At 43.6% G+C, this 22,080-nt stretch overlaps 1 protein-coding gene across 5 annotated transcripts in view; it reads right to left on the bottom strand.

The window, feature by feature from the left end:
- Positions 1-22,080, bottom strand: part of pcdh7b (protocadherin 7b) — a 493,666-nt gene that overhangs the window by 47,566 nt on the left and 424,020 nt on the right. Inside the window, exon 2 of one of the 5 annotated variants that reach the window (XR_013577164.1) lies at positions 10,510-10,561. The exons of the other annotated variants lie outside the window; for them this stretch is intronic. The gene's annotated coding sequence lies outside the window, so the exon portion shown is untranslated. The remainder of the gene's footprint in view (positions 1-10,509; positions 10,562-22,080) is intronic. 5 annotated transcript variants of the gene reach the window in all.

The following is a 22,080-nucleotide window of genomic DNA, read 5'->3' as shown; positions in this document are numbered from 1 at the left end:
ACCCATCAGCCTTCTTGGCTTTTTCAACTACTAGCATTTCCTCTTTACTATCCTCTTCAGTGAAAACAGCAGCAAACTATGTACTCAGCATCTCTGCCCTTTCAATATCCACTCCTGTGAATTCATATTGATCAATCTTTAGTGACCTTATTTTAAGTGTCCTTTTGTTATTCCTGCTTGTAGGATGTTTTAAAAAATATGCTTTGATATTTTCATTTCATATTCCATCTTTACCTTCCGAATTGTCTTTCCACCTTATTTCCTGCTCTCCTCATATTTCCCTTTGCCATCTTTCCTCTTTGTTGTTTATGCACTTTGCATTTTTTTCCTTTAGATTCAACTTGATTAATGGCATCTTATTCTTGGCTAGATTATCCTTACTTTTTTTAATGGAATATATTTCTCCTCAACTCTTATCAATCTTGCCATTAGATAATGCCATATACAGTTCCCCAGTTTAACTTGTATTGCTCCATCCACATCCCTTCATAGTTGTTCAGGTCACTGATTTGAAGCATTGGGCCATAACTTCCATGGAGTGGCAATCAGACTCGGATTGCCACTCTGCTCCTTTTTACTTCCACTGAAATGCAGCTGCACTTCCTCGCCCAAACCTCTCAGTCGAGTACAGGAGAATTGGATAAAAGGATGGCACGCTCCCGCACCCAATGTTTTGCAGGTAAGTTTAAAGATCCAGCCTCTTTGAGAAGCCAGAGAGAAGGCAAGTGCGTAAGGTAAGTGGGTAGGATGGTGAGTTGGGGGAGGGGGGTGGTGGGCAGTGGGGGAGGAGTGGTCGGGTGCATGATCAGGTGGTCAGGATGGTCAGGTGGTTGGGGGAGGTTGGTCAGGGCGGTTGGGTGGACAGGGGGGTGGTGGTCAGTGAAGGTAGTCTTAGGGGTAGAAGGGTAGTCGAGAAGTCAGAAAGACAGTCGGGTTGGGGGTACTAGTCGGGGTGTGGTTGGAGGGTTCCTTGGGGGTAGTTGAGGGGATGGTCGGGAGGGTAGTCGGGGGGGTTGCGGGCTAGTCAGGGTGTGGCGGGGGGTGGCTGGGGTGTTCCTGTGGGGAGTCAATACTATAGTTACCCAAGAGTTAGAAGTGGTTTCAATTCTTCTAACTTATCCCGAGTAACTATTCCTGTAAAACAGTCAGAACCATCTGAAGACTGTGATTTAAATGGGAGTTTTGGATGGTTCCCAGGGCAGAGTAATTGCTCAATGGAAGTTTGAACTTCCTGGGCAATTCCAATGCAATCCTTACGTGGGGACCTCTGGGGAGGGTCCCCCAGCACATCTTTGGGGTATGACACCCTGGAAATCAGAAGTTATGGGCCAATAACTCTGTTTATTCCTCCACAGATGCTGACTGATCTGCTGAAGGTTTCCAGCATGTCTATTTTATTTTGTTTCAACTTTTCAACATCTGCGATATTTTCCATTTGTTCCCATCAAGTGCTCCTGTGCTGACTTCTCGTATTCCATTACTAGGTCTCACAGTGCTTTTTCTCTTGTGGAAATGGAAGATGAATCATGCACTAGTTGACTGCTTCGTCTACAAAACAACTCATTGCCTTTGAAGCAGTGTGTGTAAAAGGTGGCAAAGAAATTTAAGTTTGCTCTTTCTTTGCACATCTATGGATATCCTAGTCCAACATTTGGGAAACAGACTAAATTAATCCTCAAAAATCAACATTTCATATCAGCACAGTCCAATATTTCCTTGGAAGATAAATATACGGCTTCAATTATCATAACTGCCTTTTGAAATGTCTAAATCTCTAAATCCCCTAGTAAATGTGGTGTGAGAGAATGTGAGAATGTCGTGGTGGGAAAAGCTTGAGAAGCAGTAATGTATTAACAAGCAGATTTTTGAAAATTTCATGATCTTAGATTAATCTATGTATACGGAAGTAAATCAAGTACATAAAACATTAGATGATAAACTGGAGTAGGAACTAAATTTCCTGAGCAGAGGTGATTCAAACATACTGATTAGCTTAGGAAATAAAAGGGAGAAAAATATTGATGCAAAACAGTGAATACATTTACCAAAAGTAAGAAAAACAAGTAACAAATTAGTGAAGTGAAAATAAAAATTAAGACCATAAGACATCGGAGCAGAAATTAGGCCATTGGCCCATCGAGTCTGCTCCGCCATTCAATCATGGTTGATAAGTTTTTCAACCCCATTCTCCCACCTTCTCCCCGTAACCTTTGATCCCCTTACCAATCAAGAACCTATCTATCTCGGTCTTAAATACACTCAATGACCTGGCCTCCACAGCTTTCTGTGGCAATGAATTCCATAGATTCACCACTCTCTGGCTAAAGAAGTTTCTCCTCATCTCTATTCTAAAAGGTCTTCCCTTTACTCTGAGGCTGTGCCCTCGGGTCCGAGTCTCTCCTACTAATGGAAACATCTTCCCCACGTTCACTCTATCCAGGCCTTTCAGTGTTCTGTAAGTTTCAATCAGATCCCCCCTCATTCTTCTAAACTCCATCGAGTATAGACCTAGAGTCCTCAAACGTTCCTCATATGTTAAGCCTTTTATTCCTGGGATTGTTCTCTTGAACTTCCTCTGGACCCTCTCTAGGGCCAGCACATTCTTCGTGAGATCCAGGTCCCAAAATTGCTCACAATATTCTAAATGTGGTCTGACCAGAGCCTTATAAAGCCTCAGCAGCACATCTCTGCTTTTATATTCTAGTCCTCTCGAAATAAATGCCAACATTGTATTTGCCTTCCTAACTACCGACTCAACCTGCAAGTTAATCTTAAGAGAATCCTGGACTAGGACTCCCAAGTCCCTTTGCACTCCAGACTTCTGAATTCTCTCCCCATTTAGAAAATAGTCTATGCCTCTATTCTTCCTACCAAAGTGCATGACCTCACACTTCCCCACGTTATATTCCATCTGCCACTTCTTTGCCCAGTCTCCTAACCCGTCCAAATCCTTCTGCAGCCTCCCCGCTTCCTCAATACTACCTGTCCCTCCACCTATCTTTGTATCATCTGCAAACTTAGCCAGGATGCCCTCAGTTTCTTCATCTAGATCATTAATGTATAAAGTGAAAAGTTGTGGTCCCAACACTGACCCCTGCGGAACTCCACTAGTCACCGGCCGTCATCCTGAGAAGGACCCCCTTGTCCCCACTCTCTGCCTCCTGCCAGACAGCCAACCTTCTATCCATGCTAGTACCTTGCCTCTAACACCATGGGCTCTTATCTTACTGAGCAGCCTCCTGTGCGGCACCTTGTCAAAGGCCTTCTGGAAGTCCAAGTAGATAACATCCATTGGCTCTCCTTTGTCTAACCTACTCGTTACCTCCTCAAAGAATTCTCACAGATTTGTCAGGCATGACCTCCCCTTGATGAAACCATGCTGACGTTGCCCTATTTTATCATGCACTTCCAAGTATTCTGAAATTAACTGGTACAAATGAAATAATTCAACAAAATAAGAGAAGGATATTAAAGAAATTGGAGAACACAACAGGGCCAAAATTCCAATGGGTCTGCTCTGCTTGTCTAAGTATTATGGAGTGGTACTCCCATTGACCTAAACTGAATGCTGCAGACTTTTGTGCTAACGCCCAGGTATGGGATCATTTATATAAACAGGGGCTTCAGATGTGCGAAACCGAATCTTTCAGTAGGTGGTGGAACAGCCTGCTATCACTCTGATAGGGAGCATCAGAAGATCAATTAAGAGCTGAAGAAAAGTACATGTATAAGTCTTTAGCTTGCAGACTGCAGATCCTGGCTGTACGCATCTATCTTGAATCCAGTGTGGTTCCAGAATTGAAGATTTACAATTGACATGGTCTCCTCAGTATAGCAAGAGAAATGCCATGAACAAAGAAGACCAGTATATATTGCCTTCATCGATCTCACCAAGGCATTCGATCACTTGTGCAGGGGTGGTCTATTTAGGCTACTGCCAAAGCTGCTCAATGAGGTCTCCTCTTTCTATGACAACCTGATGAGTAAGGTCAGCTATGACACGGCAACACTGGAATTCTTTGAGACCCACAGTGGGGTCAAACAGGGTTGTGTTCTGTTACAAACACACTTTGGTATATTCTTCTTTTTGCTGCTGTCATATGCTTTCATCTACAGAGGGTATGTACTTAAATACCGGAATTGACAGAAAAGCTGTTCTGCCTTGCCCATCTGAGATCCACGACAAAGGTGCACCAAGTCCTCATCATATGCTTACAATGCCACACTAGAATTCCAAATCGAGGAACAACTTCAGCGGCAAATGGGCAGATTCTATCATGGCTGCAAAGAGCTTGCTTTGACCATCAGTATCAGGAAAACAAATGTCATGGTTCAGAATATTGCCAAATTACTATCTATCAGCATTGACAATGTGCTACTGGAGGATGTTTATAGCTTCACACATCTAGGCTCCACAATCACCAGCAATCCGTCACTTAATGCTGAAATCAACAAACACATTACAAAAGTTGCATCTGTTGTGTCCAAGCTGAGTAAGAGAATGTGGAACAACAACAACCTGATTGAGAAAACCAAACTGCACGTCTACCAAGCCTGCATCCTCAGCGCAGCCCACTACACAAGTGAGACCTGAACAACTTACCTAGGCAGCAGAGAAAGCTGAATAGTATCCACTTTTGCTGTCTCAGGTGTATCCTCAGCGTCTCTTGCAGGACAAGGTCTCCAACTCAGATGTACTGGAGTATGCTGATTCCATTGCTAAGCTAACGACATCTGCACTGACTTTGCCACATTCATTGGGTATACAGCCACCATCCATTCAAAGACCTTGGCCAGGATTTTCTGGCCCCGGTCCGCAGGCCAGCCAAAAGTCCACTGAATTTGGTGGAACCGGAAAATCCCGCCCCTTCTGTCTTTTGAACTGGCCACTGGATTATGACCTCCTGGGTGTCAATACCTCCGCTACAAGGACACCTGCAAGCAAATATGGAAGATGGCAGACATTGACGCTGACGAGGGGGGACAGTCGAAGACGGCCATGACCTCTGGAGAGTGATTGTTTGGAAGGGCATTGAAAGAGGTGAGCAGAAATGAAAAGCTCAGCTGGCTGAGAAGAAGGTCCAGAGAAAACAGGCCAGTAAATCAAGGACCATTTTAGCCCGCTGTCTTCCTTTGCAGCAAATGGGGCAGAGACTTATAAGCCAGAGTGGGACTCCTGAGCCACACTAGGTGATACCTAACACAGAGTTGACCACCATGGCTCAAACCATTATCTTATGAGGCAGAAGGCTGCCACCCCTTAAAAAAGCCAAATGGAAGTTCAATCAAGATAATCAATCTTCTTGAGCTGCTTATTTCAAAGAAGTCTCGGTTCTTTATAAGGAGCAAAACCACACATCTGTCAACTCCCTGCTGGTGAAGGATTGATTGAGGGAATTTACAAGTTTAATAGGTAAAATTTGCAAGGTATCCCAGGAAACACCAGAATTTTCTTCTCAATTTGCATGGTGCTGAACCTAACCCAGCACCAATTAAAATTTTGAGCCCAACATCAAACAGCAAAAAACAAAGTGGGGTACTTGAATATACAGAAAGAATGAACCAGATCTTCCAGTCTCTGGATGGTTGTATCCCGGAGGTATCCTAGAAGATGCGGTAGGGTCCCCTTGGAAGTCCCAACGCAGCTTCAACTTCCGATGGACATTCCCCCTCCCTTTGGAACCCTCTGAAACTCTGATTTAAAGTCAGAGACTTCGGATGGTTCCAACTCACTCAACAGAAATGTTACTCAGGAAACATTAAAAAGATTAAAACCAGTTCTAACTCCTGGGTAACTTTACTACTAATCCCCGACCCCCACAATGGACCACCCAACTACCTCCCCTGACCACCCAACTATCCACGCCACCCTACGACTACCCCCAACCCCCCCAACTGTACCCCCCACTCCCCAACTAACCCCAACTCCTCACTAACCTCCTGACCCCCCACTGCACCACCCGACTACCCTCCCCACCGCCCAACTACCTCCCTATCCTCAACTAGTCCTGACCACCCAACTATCCCTCCCACACCCCAACTACCCCACCCAACTCCCCCGACTAATACTACCCCCTACCCACTTCCCTTCTGTCTGGAGCTTGTCAAAGCAGCTTTGGGATATTTAAACTTACTGGAATATGGCAGCTGGTGCTGTAAAAGGGCTTAGAATGCCCCAACGCTCCTGCACTATGAAGAAAGGATTCAGCAGCAGGCATGCTCCACATTTCTCAGGAGGCTCGGTTCAGAAATCTGGGCATGAAATGTGGAGCTCCAGTGAAGGGTAAGTAAATAGGAGCAGAGTGGCAATCTGACAGTGATTGCTACTCCACGGAAAATTCAGCCCAATAACAAGTCACCTGTAACAGGAAGGGTAAACTTGACAAAATAATTCTGCTGTTAAATGGTTTTTGTAACTGCCCTCTTTACAATTTTAAGGAGATTTTATTGTTTTGCTTTAATTTGAATCCTCTTAATATCATACATCATTCTTTGAGCGTTGAGTTCACGATATGGTTTATTCCCAAGCCACTCAATATTGATCTATAAACATTACAGGAAGACATTCTTTCATTAAGGTGACAAGTGTCAGCTATGGAAAATTGATTTTCCCACATTTTGATCCTAGCATCAACCACTTCCATAATGCAGGTTAAATGCATAATAATTCTACATGGCTCCAACAATGCATCTTAAATCAAGCAATAAAAGAACAAATGCTTGGTGGACCCATCCAGTTTCCACATCAGCCCCTCTAACTGAGATGGCCAACTTGATGTCAAAAAGTGTGAAGTGATTTTATAGCATTGTTCGGCACTAATCAAGAGTTTAGACAGAGACTGTACACTATTACTTTACTTAGGTTTGTGCAGGCATCAACAGTCTTTAGTGCTATTTTTCTCCCTGATGAGTCCTCATACATCCAGAGTCAATTAGATCTTTCAGGCTTCTGAATTACACAGGTCTTGTAACTAATTGCCAAGTGTTATTAGACTGTATTGCTTAAAAACTGATTTCACATAATTTGTGGAATAAGCTGTTCAATTTTATTGATTGTAATAAAGTGCAGTAGCAAGTTAGTTCATTATTCTTTCAAAATGATCGAAATATATTTAGATAAAATGAAAGTGTTTCCAACCTAAGGCAGGTCAACACTGATGTATGCTGTCTTCATAACAGAGGGAAAGAAAGGAAAAGCTATTTATTTAAAGGGGCTAGTACCTTTCATGACTATACAGCGTGGCAAAACATTTTACAGTCAATGAAGCATTATTTTTGAAATGTAGTCACTGCTAAAACATTTGTTTATTTCTTTGAATATACAGAACAACCAGAAAAACCATGTGGAACATTGTGTCACAATAATGTCAAATGATAAATGTGCAAATGAAATGATAATGTGTATTTTTATCATTGTCATTCTTTGTGAACATAAAATGTTGTCATGTTTATTTTGTTAAATGCATATGCCTTTGAAAATTACATTTTCAAAAACATTATTCCCCATTTTCCAAAAAAGAACCAACAGTGGGAGAAAAGTTTTGATTTTCATACTATGGGAAGAATTTTCCGGTCGGTGAGCGGGGGTGGGGCCCGCTCGCTGACATGTAAAATGACGCGCAGTGACGTCGGGCAGTGTCTCAACATCACTGCGTGTCATTTAGATTTTCAGTTCGGTGGGTGCGCAGCCAAGTCGACTGTGTGTCCGCCGAACTGTCAAAGGCCTATTAAGGCCTGTTAAAAACTAATTAAAATAGTTAAATGAGCTGCCCATCCAACCTTAAGGTTGGTGGGCAGGCAAAGAGCCCAGGCTTTGTCACATCAGAGGACACGTCTTATAATATTTTCTTTTCTGTGTTTAGCTTTTAAAAACTTTAACTAATCTCCCTCACAGAGGTGCCTCAGGGAGATTTCTGTGCTCTTTCACACAATGCGGTCCCGACTTAGGGAATCGCTCCCCGCTTGCACATGGAGGGCTCAGCACTTCCGGGCGACCCTTAATTGGCCTGCCCATGTAAAATGGTGGTGCGCACCCGATTGGGGGCGCTGATCGGGTTCGCGCTCGCTCTAGCCCGCCCCCACACAACCCCCTCCGACAGGGGGAAAATTCAGCCCTATGAGTATTTTTGTATTAGGTGCAAAGCAAAGGTGCACATTTGTGCTTTTGTATTAACAGCGTTAAGTTAAACAGATAACAGAAAAATCTGGTTGGGATACAGCATTTTGCGGTCTTTGTTCTAGAAGGTTAGACTGTAACTGGATCAGAATTTACCACAACATGACAGTGTGTGTCCCAAGGAAATGCTGACTGTCAGTTTAAAGGAAATCCAATATTCTCAAGAGAAAATCATGGAGTACTGCTGTATTTGGTAACTGCTACCAAACTGGAACAAATCCTTGGCGAGCCTAATAGTATTGCTTTACTCTTGGAATCTCTTGTCATGAAAACTGAACTCATCACTTGCTGATTCTCCACTGAAATCCCCATTGAATACTGTGTTAAACCTTTTCCAGTTCCCGTTTCAAAATGTGGTGACTTTTCAAAAGAATTGTATTTGTGAGGTCAGTGGAAGATCACCTAAAAAGCACAGGGCAGGCAGGTGCAATTGCCATATATGGATATATGGATGCCTGTGCCCATGAGATCTTCGGTTCTGGTCAGTCCTTGCGCTGGCCTTTCGGGCCTGAGGCAATGATGACGGATGAATTTCTTCTCCTGATTGTGGATCAGAGTCTTAATAGGAATATGTCAAGGACATACAAATGAGTTAAAGTTGCAAATCGAGGTGGGGTCAGGTCAAGGAAAGCAAGCCCTGCACCTAATATAAAAACAGAATTACCTGGAAAAACTCAGCAGGTCTGGCAGTATCGGCGGAGAAGAAAAGAGTTGACGTTTCGAGTCCTCATGACCCTTCAACAGAACTGAGTATAGTAGTTCTGTTGAAGGGTCATGAGGACTCGAAACGTCCACTCTTTTCTTCTCCGCCGATGCTGCCAGACCTGCTGAGTTTTTCCAGGTAATTCTGTTTTTGTTTTGGATTTCCAGCATCCGCAGTACTTTTTTGTTTTTATCCCTGCACCTAATATGTTCCCTTGTACAAAGGTCGAAAAGGATCTCATCGCCTCTATCCATCCCCTGAAATTGTTTCGAATGTTAGGTGCTGATATTGTTGATCTTGAACCCCTGCGTACCAAGTTTATAGCACCACCTGAGTTCTGCACTGGAATCGCTGTCTTTTTAAAAAACACGATGGAGGAGAAATTTGTTCACAAAGCGCCACTTCTGCTACGTAGACATATGTCGATTCCCTGGAGACAGATAACATCGTAGGCTGATAATGACTGATAACACTTTAATGATAACAATGGAATCGGTGGTGAGTGTGCTGCCGCCGATACTGGGCCACACAGGTAATGGCCCGAGTGCTACCTACACTTGGGGAATTAATGCACATCTGCAGAGTAGAAGCGTTGCTACACAAACAAATTTCTCCCTAATACTTTCCTTCGAAATTTTTGTTGCCTAGCATCTTTCTGCCTGAGAATCTCAAATCACTGCAAAAGCACAATCCTATTCTCAAGAACCCCAAGCGAGAACTGCCTACTGTTAACAGAGAACTCTGTCAGTTGCCACAACATTGCATAACAGGTTGTCAAAGAGTGGGAGAGGAGGGTGGGTGGTGGGAGATAATTCTACATAGCTGATGTGATGAAATATTACCACTGTTGGTGAGGAGTATGAAATAGCTTGGCATTAATGGCAGGACAAAAAGTAACAATTTACAGTGTACAAGTAAATAAGCTAGCAAAAAGAAATGACTGGAATGAAGTTTTGCCTTTTATATGATTGCTATTAAGGCAATGCCTCTGGATTGCTATATCATTCTCTACATGTAAATTTGAATTGACACTGTCATGATGATAGCTGGTGGAGGTACTTCGAAGCGTATGCTGATAGTCACAGTCTGTTTTTGGACAGAGTGATAGTGGCAAAGAAAGCACAACAATGGGTTTTATAGCTGTTCAATGCAGGTGCTTCTGTGAGGGGGGCTTTCAAACTATTGCCTGACATGGGAGAAAAGGCAGATTATGAACATGGAGTGAAAGCTTTGAAGGACCATTATGTGGTGACACCAAATGCCACATTCCAAAAGCATGTTTTCCATCAGATGAGACAAAAAGAGGGGGAAACTGTTGTGCAATTTGTGACTTGTTGGGAGGCAGGCGTTGGTTAGATGGATGCAATTATTTTGTGGTGGACCTGAATAACCAGATATTGGATCAGGTTGTCCAACATTGCAAGTTGGATAAGTTGAGGTGTAAACTGCTGGAAAGGGAGGTGGGGTGGGGTGGGGAGAGAGAGAGAGAGAGATGGTGGGGTGGGTGGGGGGGCAGGAGAGGAGGTGAAGCTGCTTGAGTGGCAGCACAAATCAGGTGTTAGCAAAATCAGTAACATGTTTACATCCACTCTACTTTCTCTTCTTTTGATTTCAACACCCAATTTCATACCATTGACATTTTGGGATGGTATTGAACTTGACTTGTTCAATTACTGGAAATCCTAAAAAAAACAAAGGAATTAAATATTAAACGTAAACTAGATTAGCTCTCACACTGTGGAGGATGCTTAACATTGCAGGCTGCATTTAGAGACAATTCATGTAAATATAAAAGATCTGTGACTCTTCGAGTAAGTGCAATAACAAACGAGTGTTAACATATTATTCTTAACCTGCATTATCCAACAATATCTTATGTTTCAGGAAACAATGAATTCTTGCTGCTTCCCCAACTGAATAATTTATTGATGGCATCATTTTCATCTTATCATATAACACTGATTCACATGAAACTTGAATCTTGAACCTTTCCACCACTCCTTCCTGAGTACTTAGAGATTATGACCCTGTATTTTTGTTGTTCAGTGCCATTAACCATCTGTTATAATCGGTTGCGGACAAAGCGCAAAGACTGTCAAAAATCATTGCAGTAAATTCTTCTTGACTGTGACAATGAAAGTGTCTTCAAATATTTCCAGTTTGCTGAACAGTGAATAATCTCAATACACAATTTTATTCTAGTAATATCCATGATTATTTCACTGTTTGGTATCAAAAACATTATTGGGAAAAAGTACAATAATTATGCTGCTACTTTAAACATGAAATTTACAAGTACTTAATGTTTTACTGGACATTTCGCTTATTTTCAACGAAAAATGATGAGTAACATCAATTTGAATTTATTTAGTCTCTTTAATGTAAAAAAAATGTCAAGCTGCTTCACAGATGTGTAAGGAAAATGGTTAAGTCAATGCTTGGGCAAAGAACCTGGCTTAAGGCGTGTCTCAAGGGAGAAAGGAGCTGGAGGGGTGGGTAGGTGGGTGTTGGGAGAAATGCCAAACATAGAGGCTAGGCAGCTAAAGGCATGGCCAGCAAAGTGGGGCAAGGTTTATGGGGATGCATGGGATCTAAGAAATGGAAACACAGGGGGGATTGCAGACAAAGTTGCCTCTAAGCTGCACATTTGTGCAGCAACCCAAAAGTTCCCACACAGGCTGAGCACAAGTAAGCCTGTTATGTTACCATGTGTAGATGCAAACAAATTTAAAGGGACTTTGCACTTAAAATAGATAGGTTGTGAGGGAACGCTGATTGTATGGCTGCCTGAAGTAAGAATAGGGAGGTTTGTGGCCATACAGAAATTTATAAGCAAGGACAAGAATTTTAAATTTAAGGTTTGGGAGACGGGAGCCAAATGTAGGTCAACTAGTGTGGTTGTAATTCGCAAATGTAACTTAGCGTGGGAGAATATGGCCAAAAATTTTGAATTAGTTGAACCTTAGAATTGGTACATAGGAGCTTGGGAATGAATGGAATCACGAGGTTATGGATAATCTGTTTCAGCTAGAGACATTAAGGGAATGGAGTAAATGTTCAGGGAGGTAGCTGAAAACAGTAGCTTTGCAATAAAAGATTAATGTACATGTGGAATCTGACACCAGGTCTTGACGTCATCAACGAGCAGTACCTAGACAAGGAAATGGAGAGGCCAAGGAGATTGGGGAATTCTGGAGATGATGATGTAGGAGTTACTACTAGGCATGTAAGAAACTGGTGAGGGCTGTCCCATGGCAATGGATGGTGGAGGAAAGATGGTAGAAAAGAATGGCATGGTCAACTGATCAAAGGCAGTAGAGAATTTGAGGAAGACAAGAAGGGATAATGCACCAGGATCACAGTCAACATTGGGTGGGAATTGTATGTGGAGGCGGTGGCTCTAACCCTTTGGCTTAAAAATTAGGGGTGAGCCTGCCTTCTCATGGCCAGGAAGCCCTGAGATCATTTTACAACCATTAGGTCATTAATTGGCTCAAGGCGAGACTTCCGCCCCATCTGGAATGAAGTCCCACCTCTGAGAGCTGCCGAGCAATCAAATGGCTGATTGCTCTCCCGTTCCAGCAATGCCACTGGGAGCGTTGGCCATTGCTGGACTGCAGGCAGCGCCCACTGACAACTGTCGCTGGAACCGGATTAGAAAGTGAAGTACGTGGGCTTTACTGGAACCAAGCTGGGGGTGGGTAGGAGGGCAGGGAGTGGGGAAGGATGTAAAATTCTGCCCATTATTTGTGATTTTAGTTAAAAGTTGTTTTTGTGTTTTTACAATGGAAGAAACCTGATTGAAGAAAAAATACACTGGGAATATGAAAAGTAACCAAGACAAGCAACATTTTAATTAAAATATGAATGCCAATCTGCTTATAAACAAACACAAGATATGGGGCAGAATTTTTTGTTCCCCCGCCGGCAGGTTTGTAGACAGTGGGTGGCCGTAAAATTCTTCAGATGACCTGCCCACCAGGCTCCCACCCGCCCCAACCTCTGCACAATTTTACGGTGGGATGGGTAAGGCCTGCCAGCCTTGCCCAAATTGATGCCCTTAAGTGGCCAATTACTGACCACTTGAGAACTGTTTCCTGCTTAGCCTCTAATTTTCAGGCTAGAGGGAGGAGTTCAGGAGCGGGGCAAAGCTTGAAAAGTGATCCTGCTCAGGCCTTGGGCGGGTTGGGGGGCGCGGAAGGAGAGGTGGCGCCTTCATCAACAGCCTCCTTCCAACATCAGGCACCCCTCCAAAAGATCTGGGCCCTGCGGGGCCACCTTCCCTGCCCTTGCCTCGCCACAAACATCCCCATCCCCTTCTGCCCAACCCTCCGGGCTTCACCACTCCCCCCACGCCCTGAGAACCCACAATTACCTGGCCCTGGTCTTCTGGGACTAAGACTCTGGGGACCAATTGCAGTCCCACTCTTGCTCACTGCACCTTCTGGCACTGGCTGGCTAGCAGCTCTCTGAGGCAGGACCTCATCCTGAATGATGGGTGAAGTCCCATCCCCTGTCAATTAACACTTGTTGGAACATTAAATGGCTGTGAGGCAGCCAGTGTCGGCAGCAGCACGTTCACCATCGATTCCTCGGACAGTGGCAATGGAAATCCCACCATCCTAAAAATACTGGCCATAATGATATTAATTGTCCTTAAATGCAGCATCTGTCAGTTGTCTATGTGGTCAAAATGACTCCCAGTCAAAAAAGGTTGCTGAAACACCATATTCCACACAATCTTAATAAAAGATCATCCCCAGCGTTATTAACGTATGAGTTAATTACGACATTTAGCTTATCTACACAACAATTCCTACACTTTAAAATAAAGTAATGCTTTGCATTGTACTATAGATCCAGGCCTGATCAAACTACCATTAATGATAATCCTGAAGCAATGGTGCTCAACTGTTTGATATTGAAAATTCAAGTCAAATCGGTCATGTCTCATTATTCGCTATAGTTGAATCAGGTTCACAATAGTGTAATAAAGTTATTTTGACATCTGAACTGCTTTTTTTTTAACTGTAATATCAGGTTTGTCTCAGATTAAAAACCTGGTTGAAACAGGGGCAGGATTTTTACCTCGTTGGGTGGGTGCGGCGGGCGGGCCTGGGAGCGGTCATGGAACCGGCCACCGCCGGCGATTGGGCCCCGACCGTGATTTCTCGCTGGTTGGCCATTGAACAGCCAGCCAGCATGAATCATGCGCTGCAATGCTGAGCGCTGCCAGGGTGGGGGTGGGGGCAGTGGGAGGAGGGCGAGCGTGGAAGTTTATGCATGCACGTGGGTGCACACACTGAAAGCTCCCTGATGGCATTGAGCTGCCTCAGGGAGCTGAAGATTTTTAAAAACACAAATAAAGAATTTAAAAACGTTAAAAACATGTCCCCTCATGTGACTGTCACACGAGGGGACATGTTATAAATGAGATTCAAACACCTTCATTTTATTTTTAATTCCTGTTGGAAACCTCATCCCGCCCCTGGATGAGGTTTCATCAAAAATCCATAGGCCGCCTGGCCGAGTTGCCTGCCTGCCAACCGTAATGTTGGACGGGCAGTGAAAAGGTGCATTTAATTATCACTTTAGTGGCCTTAATAGGCCTGTTAATTGTTTGCGGCTGGGCTGCTGACTCCCGTGCGTGCCTGTCGACCGAAATATCGCGCAAATGCACGATGACATCAGGACGCTCACCCGAAATCATCGCGCATCATTTTACGCTCGAGCGGGTTAGGCGTGTGCCCACCCGCTCAGCAAAAGATCCAGCCCTTGGATTTCCCTAGTGTTGCTAGCGTTCTAAGGACCAAAAGTAGATTGTTCAATTTGCATTGGATTGCCTGTGGTCAAATTTATGTCAGGGAACTCCGAAACCCCATTGTATTATCATAGAAAACTTCACAACTGTGTTGGTTACTCTGGGATTTCTGCTGATTTTTCGCAGCAGTTATGACAAACAATCAGGAGAACCTCAATGAAAATTCCAGTTGTTTGGCTATGAGATGGTGCTAGATGTAGCTTCGGGCAAATCTTTGTATTTAGCACACTTACGGCAGATATTTCTGCAATAGGAGAGCCTATTGCAAATTCAAGTGCATGCCCAAATTCCTTAAACACACTGTCTGAAGCTTTGCATCATTAGCACTAAACAGAAATTTTTACCCACTGGCTGTAATAAAGTGACATATTCATTTGTGGTCTGAAGCTTCATTCTAACTGTGAAAACCACATCAATTATTCTGACTGATACATTAAGATTTCAAATAGATCACTGGTTAAGGAGGTCTCTCTCGTACATTTTCCTCTCAATTCAGATCATTCTTTGCTACATAAAAGACACGCTATAAATAAAAATCTATAATCCAGATGCTAAGCATTTGGAAGAACCTAAATGGACCTCTATGTGCAATTTGAGCCAAAACTCAACGCAATGTGCCAATATATGTGCTGGACCACAAAAGAACAATTCCTGTGGAAGGTGCCCTTTTGCATGGAAAGACCTGACTAAGCTGGAGCGCACATGGCCCAGGAGACAGTCAATGCTCATTGTCCCTGAATGAGTGATGAAAAAGCACATTAAAAACAGCCACTGGAGACTGCCTGCTGTCCATGGACCCTTATCCTAGGATGAGTCAGTAGTTTCAGAAGAATAACCAGGGTGTAGAAAAAAAATCTGCATTACAGATGTTACTCAATATTTTACTTCAATAAGCTAAATATCTGACAGAATATAAAACAAGCTGCCAAAGCGATACCACCTGCTTTTCTCTACCACCCAAGATAAATTTTTATGATTCTATTACTGTGTACTCACAATGGGACGGAAAATGCATGGCCTTCTTGATGCAATTCCACAATAACTCTGGTGAGTAATTTAGAAATTAGATTGGGATGCAATACATTACCAAGTATTCCAAGGTTCTCAGTCCCTCAGTAGCTGGATGGGACATAGGTGGCAGACATGGATTCCACCTGGCACAGACCTCAAATAAAACAGCAACCGTTTTACAAATTTATCACCCTGACTAAATGATGGCAATTGGAGGACTTTGGCTTTCTTCCCTCCTTCAGACCAGGTAGTGATGAGCCAACTTTCTGGGCTTAGGAACAGGCAAGTGTTGTAAATGTGTCCCCAATGATGGAAGTCCTTTTGATGAACTGCAGGTGAAAATGCCTTCCCCCGATTCTGTAAACTCAATTACATTCAGTGGTGTACGTTACTGGCAGCTGTATCCCAGCTGTTAAGCCAGGATGTGGTCATCGCAGATTTTTGCTCTCAAGAAGATTATGGATAGAATTTTAACTGGCAAGAACCGGGTTGCAGGTTCTGGTGCATGCAGGGTGTTAGAGACCCGAAAAGTGGCATTGGGATGGGAACCCAACGTGATCCTGCCCACTTCCACTGCCCAGGTGGGTTTGCCGGCGAGCGGGAAAGCTGCTGATGTGTAATTTCAATATTTAAATCTCCAATTAATTGAGGAATTAATCCAGCATTCTGATGTTGACAGCTAGTGCATGGGTTTCCCTGAGCTGTGTGGAAATTGCCAGAGTCAACCAGGTGAGAACTCAGTAGGGAGTGCATGATCAGTGAAACTGACAGGCTGGGAAGGCTTCAACGAGTGCATCTGAATAGCTGCAACCCTGCCCAGGTGAGAGGCTGGCGCTCACAGCACATCTTCCGAGAGTGTGCTCTTACTGTTTGACAGGTGGTTTCCAACTCCTTAGAAGTCAGTTCACCTATCTTGGACTTCACTCAGCTTGATCTGGACTTCCCTGCTGTCCGCCTGCACTGCAGCATGGCAGCAGCTTGTGCAGCTCTACCTTAGACCTCTGATGAGGAAGATGCCACATATTATGCCACAGAAGAGAGGGGATGGACACAGGCATCTGGCTTGATAGGATTGGGAACCAGAACACAGGGTCTACAAGGAGAGAATCAGCTCTCTCTACTTGTGCCTCAGGGGTGACAGACAGATGCTGCCAAGCAGGGAATGTGCTAGTGGTGAGGCACTCAGAGCGGTGACAGCTCAACCTGGCCCAGTCTCCTGGGTAGACATAGGCTCCTGGCAACACCTGAGCCAAAAGGAAGCTCCATTTGATTAAAGTTTCCACTTCTATTCGAGTATTATTTAGACTCAGGAGGCTTAGAATTTTAGGACATGGTTGGTTGACAAGGCGGCTATTGCTAGAGGATGCCCCTGACTCTCTGTCTCTCCTTGGAGTTCAGCATTATCATCTCCTGCAGAAGAGAAAGCAGAAGGTTGTGAGTTTGAGAAATGAATTGTGTGGACATAAGGAAAGGACAACATTTGTGGCAGTGACTATGAGGACTGCATGTGAGATGACATGAAGATGTGTATGAGTGAGAGTGTTGGCTGTTCAGATGGGAATGAGAGTTGCCTGGAGAAAGAGGGATGAGTGGAGCTGCAAGGTGTGTTGTTCTAAGGTGTATTGTTCAGGAGAAGGCTTGGGAAGTAAATAATGTGGGGCTTGGCACCTGAGAGTGTTATGTCACTCAACATTCCTATCCACATGAAGGCCTTGAACCTCTTGGAGTACTGTCTTCAGGTTTGAGGAACCTTATTCCTGCAGCTGACTTCCTTGATCACTTCTATGCATGCTTGGTTTGAGAGGCTGCCCTCTTCCTTTCTTGGCAATCATCACCCCATTTTAGACCCTCAGGTCCCACAGCTGCCTTCCCAGGTTTCCTTTCCATTCCTGTGGTTGCTGAAGACTCTGGAATCAATGTACAGTTTAGTCATTCTGACCCCTGCTGGGTCCGTTTAAGTAGAAATCCTTCCTTTGACAGATTCAGCACGTCAATCCACCCACCCTTTCAGATTGGTGGGAACCTGAGGAATGGGATGTTAATGCTCCGGTTCAGTTAAAGAGCCATGGCAAAGCCCACTCCAATTACAAACAGGTTCCCGAGCCTGTGAGCCGCCTCCCTGCTGGGTGGAGGCTGGTTAGGATAAAATTCTGTCCTGTGTTTCAGAGCATAGTGGAGCCTTTTTAAGTTACGCATTAAAAAGTAAAAAGTGTAATTGTTTGCTGCAGAAAATGCAGCTGGTTCAAACTCCTGTTCTCTGGTGTGAATGTAATGTGTTCTGATGCTTTCTTTCATCTTCCTCAGATATTTCTGTGATTGAATAGTGTAAGGCAGTGCAGAACTGACAGTGCTGCTGATTCAGCACATCTATACACCAGTGAAGCAGAAAGGGAAACGACACTTTTACAAAAGTCGAATGAGCACAAATAGCTGGTAGAATGTGAATGAGCGGTGAGAAAACACCATTGGATTTCTATTCTCAGCTGCGTGTGGTTATTCCACAGTCCACGTCAAGTCAAGAATTTTTATTTATTATGCTCGTAAGGTTTATTATTAGCAGACAACCATCATTGGGAGACGAGGAAATGTTGACAAATGTTCCTACAACACAGGCTGCAGCAGTTCACGAAGGCGGCTCACCACCACCTTCTCAAGGGCAATTAGAGATGGGCAATAAATGCTGGCCTAGCCATCCCATGAACAAATAAAAAAATACACCCAAGTTAAACATGGATACTGCAGGATGATGGAGTATGTTAGGCTAAGTCGGGACTTAGTCTGATGTCATCGAAGCAAGTGACATATACTTGTGATCTGAGAATTAAGGAGAAATCAGCATAGAAAGAAGCTGGTGTAAAGCTAGTTCCCATAACTGCAATTCAGTTACACTAGAGTTAGAGGGTTTGCAGCTGGCGAGTTATTGAAACTATTCCAACCCAAAAACAAACTAATATATGGTGGCAAGCGGTAAAAAGCTGCTTATGGAAAAATCTCTGCCTCTACTGAAGTGCTTCAAGGCAGTTTCAGGCCTTAATCAGATAGAAGTGTGGCCAAAGTGCTTTTTTTCTTCGTTCTTTCATGGGTTGTGGGCGTCGCTGGCAAGACCAGCATTTGTTGCCCATCCCTAGTTAACATCCCTTGAACTGAGTTGCTTGCTGGGCCATTTCAGTGGGTATTTAAGAGTCAACCACATTGTTGTGGGTCTGGAGTCACATGTCAGCCAGACCAGGTAAGGATGGCAGATTTCCTTCCCTAAAGCACATTAGTAAACCAGATGGGTTTTTATAATAGTTGATGATAGTTTGTGGTCTAATTAGGCTAGCTTTCAATTCCAGATTTTATTAATTAAATTTAAATTCTACCAGCTGCGTGGTGGGATTTGAACCCGCATCCCCTGGATATTATCTTAGGCCTCTGGATTACGAGTTCAGTGACATTACCAATACACCGCAGTCTCCCCCAAAAGTGGTACAAGAGCTTTGCTTGATTTCACACCGCATCAGGTTTTGCAGTGAAGCCAGAATATGAGCAGGTCAGTACACTTTTGTATGAAATGGGCAGACAACATTTTAGTTACCCAGGAATTGATAAGGCTAAAGCCACATGTGCCAAAGCCATTGTTGCATTGAAGACATATTTCAACCTTCACAAGAGCACAATTATGGAATACACAAAGCTCTATAAATGTATCCAGAGGCACAGGAAAAATACTGACACATTTATTCGTGATTTGTACAGGTGAGCCGAAGGCTGTGAGTACGGTAATCTGAAAGAGGAGCTAACTCACAGTAGAATACTTTTGTTGGAGTAACGATGATGCACTTTCAGATAATTTGCAGTCCTGGGAAGGCTCTATGCTGCTGAAGGTGATTCAATTAAGTAAGCAAGCCAAGATCAGGAGGCAGAACCCATCGGCAGTCAGAGGAGAGACAGACAACCTCAATCCCAGATCCAGTTGAACTTGTCAGACATAAAGGGAAAATAGAAAGAAGGAGACACGTGCATCATGAAAAGCAATTAATGGTGGCAGCCAAGACTAGCTGTTGCTGGTGTGGAAAAGCAAGGCACAGGAGCTGGAACTGTCTCGCCAAAGACGTGTAATGCCAGTGCTGCACATGATGGGACATTTTCAGGCAGTGTGTCGTGGTAGAAAAAAGGGGCAGAAAAAAGAAAAAGCTTTAAAAGGAAACTGAGTCCATGAAGTTGAAGATCATTGAGATACCCTTCTTAGCTGAAAATTAAAGAATTAAGCAGGAACAATTGGAGTGCAGAGGTCCTGGTAGGAGGTCACAGGACACGCTTCAATTTACATACTGGAGCAGCAGTTTCAGTTCTTTCAGATATTGAACCATGGTTAAACAAGAGAGTTCTTCAACCATTTTATGAAAAGCTACGCGGACCAGGAGGAACAGAGCTGAAGGTTCTGGGAGTACTAACAGCTACTTTGAAACACAAAGAAAAAGTAATTACTGAAATACTGTATGTAATTCAAGATCAGAGTTATTTGCTAAGTAGAAAGCCATGTATAGAATTGAATCTAATTTGCAGAATAGAAGAAATAAAGAATGGTGAAGGTCAATCAGGAGACTTCAGAGCACAATTTTCAAAGTTATTTATAGGACTGGGAGAGCTAAAAATAGTGTATTGTATAACACTAAGCCCAGAAGTCAAACCAATATGCTTGTATACAACCAGAAAGGTTCCACATCCTTTACTTCTAAAAGTAAAGAAAGAGATAGACTCAATGGTAAGACAAGGTGTCATTTCACCCAGGAAAAAGCCAAAGAGTTGGTGCTCAGTGATGGTACCGGTTTCAAAGCTAAATAAGAATATGTGTTGATCTTACACAACTCAATAAAGCTGTGAAAAGAGAAGTCCATTGAATGGTATCAGTAGAGGAGACTCTAGTAAAATTAAGGAAGAGCTCAATATTCTCTAAATTAGACGCTAACAGCAGATTCTGACAATTACCATTAGAAGAGGAGTCCAAGCTTCTCACAATTTTCATAACACCATTTAGAAGATCCTGTCTTAATGGGTTACCCTTTGGATTAACATCAACACCAGAGGTCTTTCAAAAAACAATGTCAAATCTTTTAGAGGGGGCCTAAGCACCATGTAGAAAACTGGTTTGATGTACCAGTGAACAGAGGTGGGCCTTTTAACCTGCTGGCCTCGGCACCTGCCTGCCTCCATTCCTGCCTTGGGCCTGCACCAGGAGGTAGTAGCTACAACTTCAGCTCATTCACGACTCTGGAAGATGAAAATTCTGTGTGAATGGGCCGATTTTCAAGTGTCAGGAATGCGACGTCACGAAATGGCCCAACTCACACTACCCGATTTCAAGGCCAGAATCCTGCCTAATGACTCAGTTTTCCCAAAGTTTGGCTGGAAGAAAATGAGGCTTCTCCAAAGCTAGGTGTCTGACAAGCAGCATGAGAGGACAGAGATGTTAGGGTGGTCATGAATATTGTGGAGAGATAGAGGTGGGTGTCAGTGCCTATGTAAACAAGACAAGAGATGCTCTTGCTCTGGTTGGAAAGGTGGTCAGAAGAAAGCTAAGGAATTATAGACACTTAACCTACCATCAGTTGGGAAATTGCTAGTGTTTGTAATCAAGGATAGGGTGGCTGAACACCTTGAAAATTTTCAGCTTATCAAAGAATGCCAAGGGATTTGTAAAAGACAAATCATGCCTGATGAATTTGATTGAATTTTTTGAAGAGGTGACAAAAGTAGTGGACAGAGGAATGTCTATGTATGTCATTTATATGGAATTCCAGAGGGTTTCTGATAAAGTTTTAAAAAAAAATTCAGTCATGGGATGTGGGCTTCGCTGGCTGGGCCAGCATTTATTGCCCATCCCTAGTTGCCCTTGAGAAGGTGGTGGTGAGTTGCCTTCTTGAGCTGCTGCAGTCCATGTGGTGTAGGTACACCCACAGTGCTGTTAGGAAGGGAGTTCCAGGATTTTGACCCAGTGACAGTGAAGGAACGGCAACATATTTCCAAGTCAGGATGGTGAGTGACTTGGAGGGGAGCTTCAAGGTGATGGTGTTCCCATCTATCTGTCAATTGAGGCCATTGACAGGATAATTAAAACAATGAAAGGACCTGCCCGTCCAACCTTAAGGTTGGTGGGCAGGCCAGGAGCCCTGTCGGGCTTCTGAAAAAACATGAAACCTCATCCACCAGCGGGATGAGGTTTCATGTAGGGTTTAAAAAACATTAATAAAGTTTGAGTGAAATTTATTAACATGTCCCATCTCGTGTGACATGGTCACATGATGGGGACATGTTAAGAATTGTTTTATTTTTCCATTTTTAATGTTTGTACAAGTGCAAGCGATCTCCCTGAGGCAGCACTTTGCC

This window comes from Cetorhinus maximus, chromosome 1 (assembly GCF_964194155.1).
Source record: "Cetorhinus maximus chromosome 1, sCetMax3.hap1.1, whole genome shotgun sequence".
Classification (NCBI taxonomy): Eukaryota; Metazoa; Chordata; class Chondrichthyes; order Lamniformes; family Cetorhinidae; genus Cetorhinus; species Cetorhinus maximus.
The sequence above is the reverse complement of the archived record's forward strand: the minus strand, read 5'-3'. Positions and strand labels throughout refer to the sequence as shown.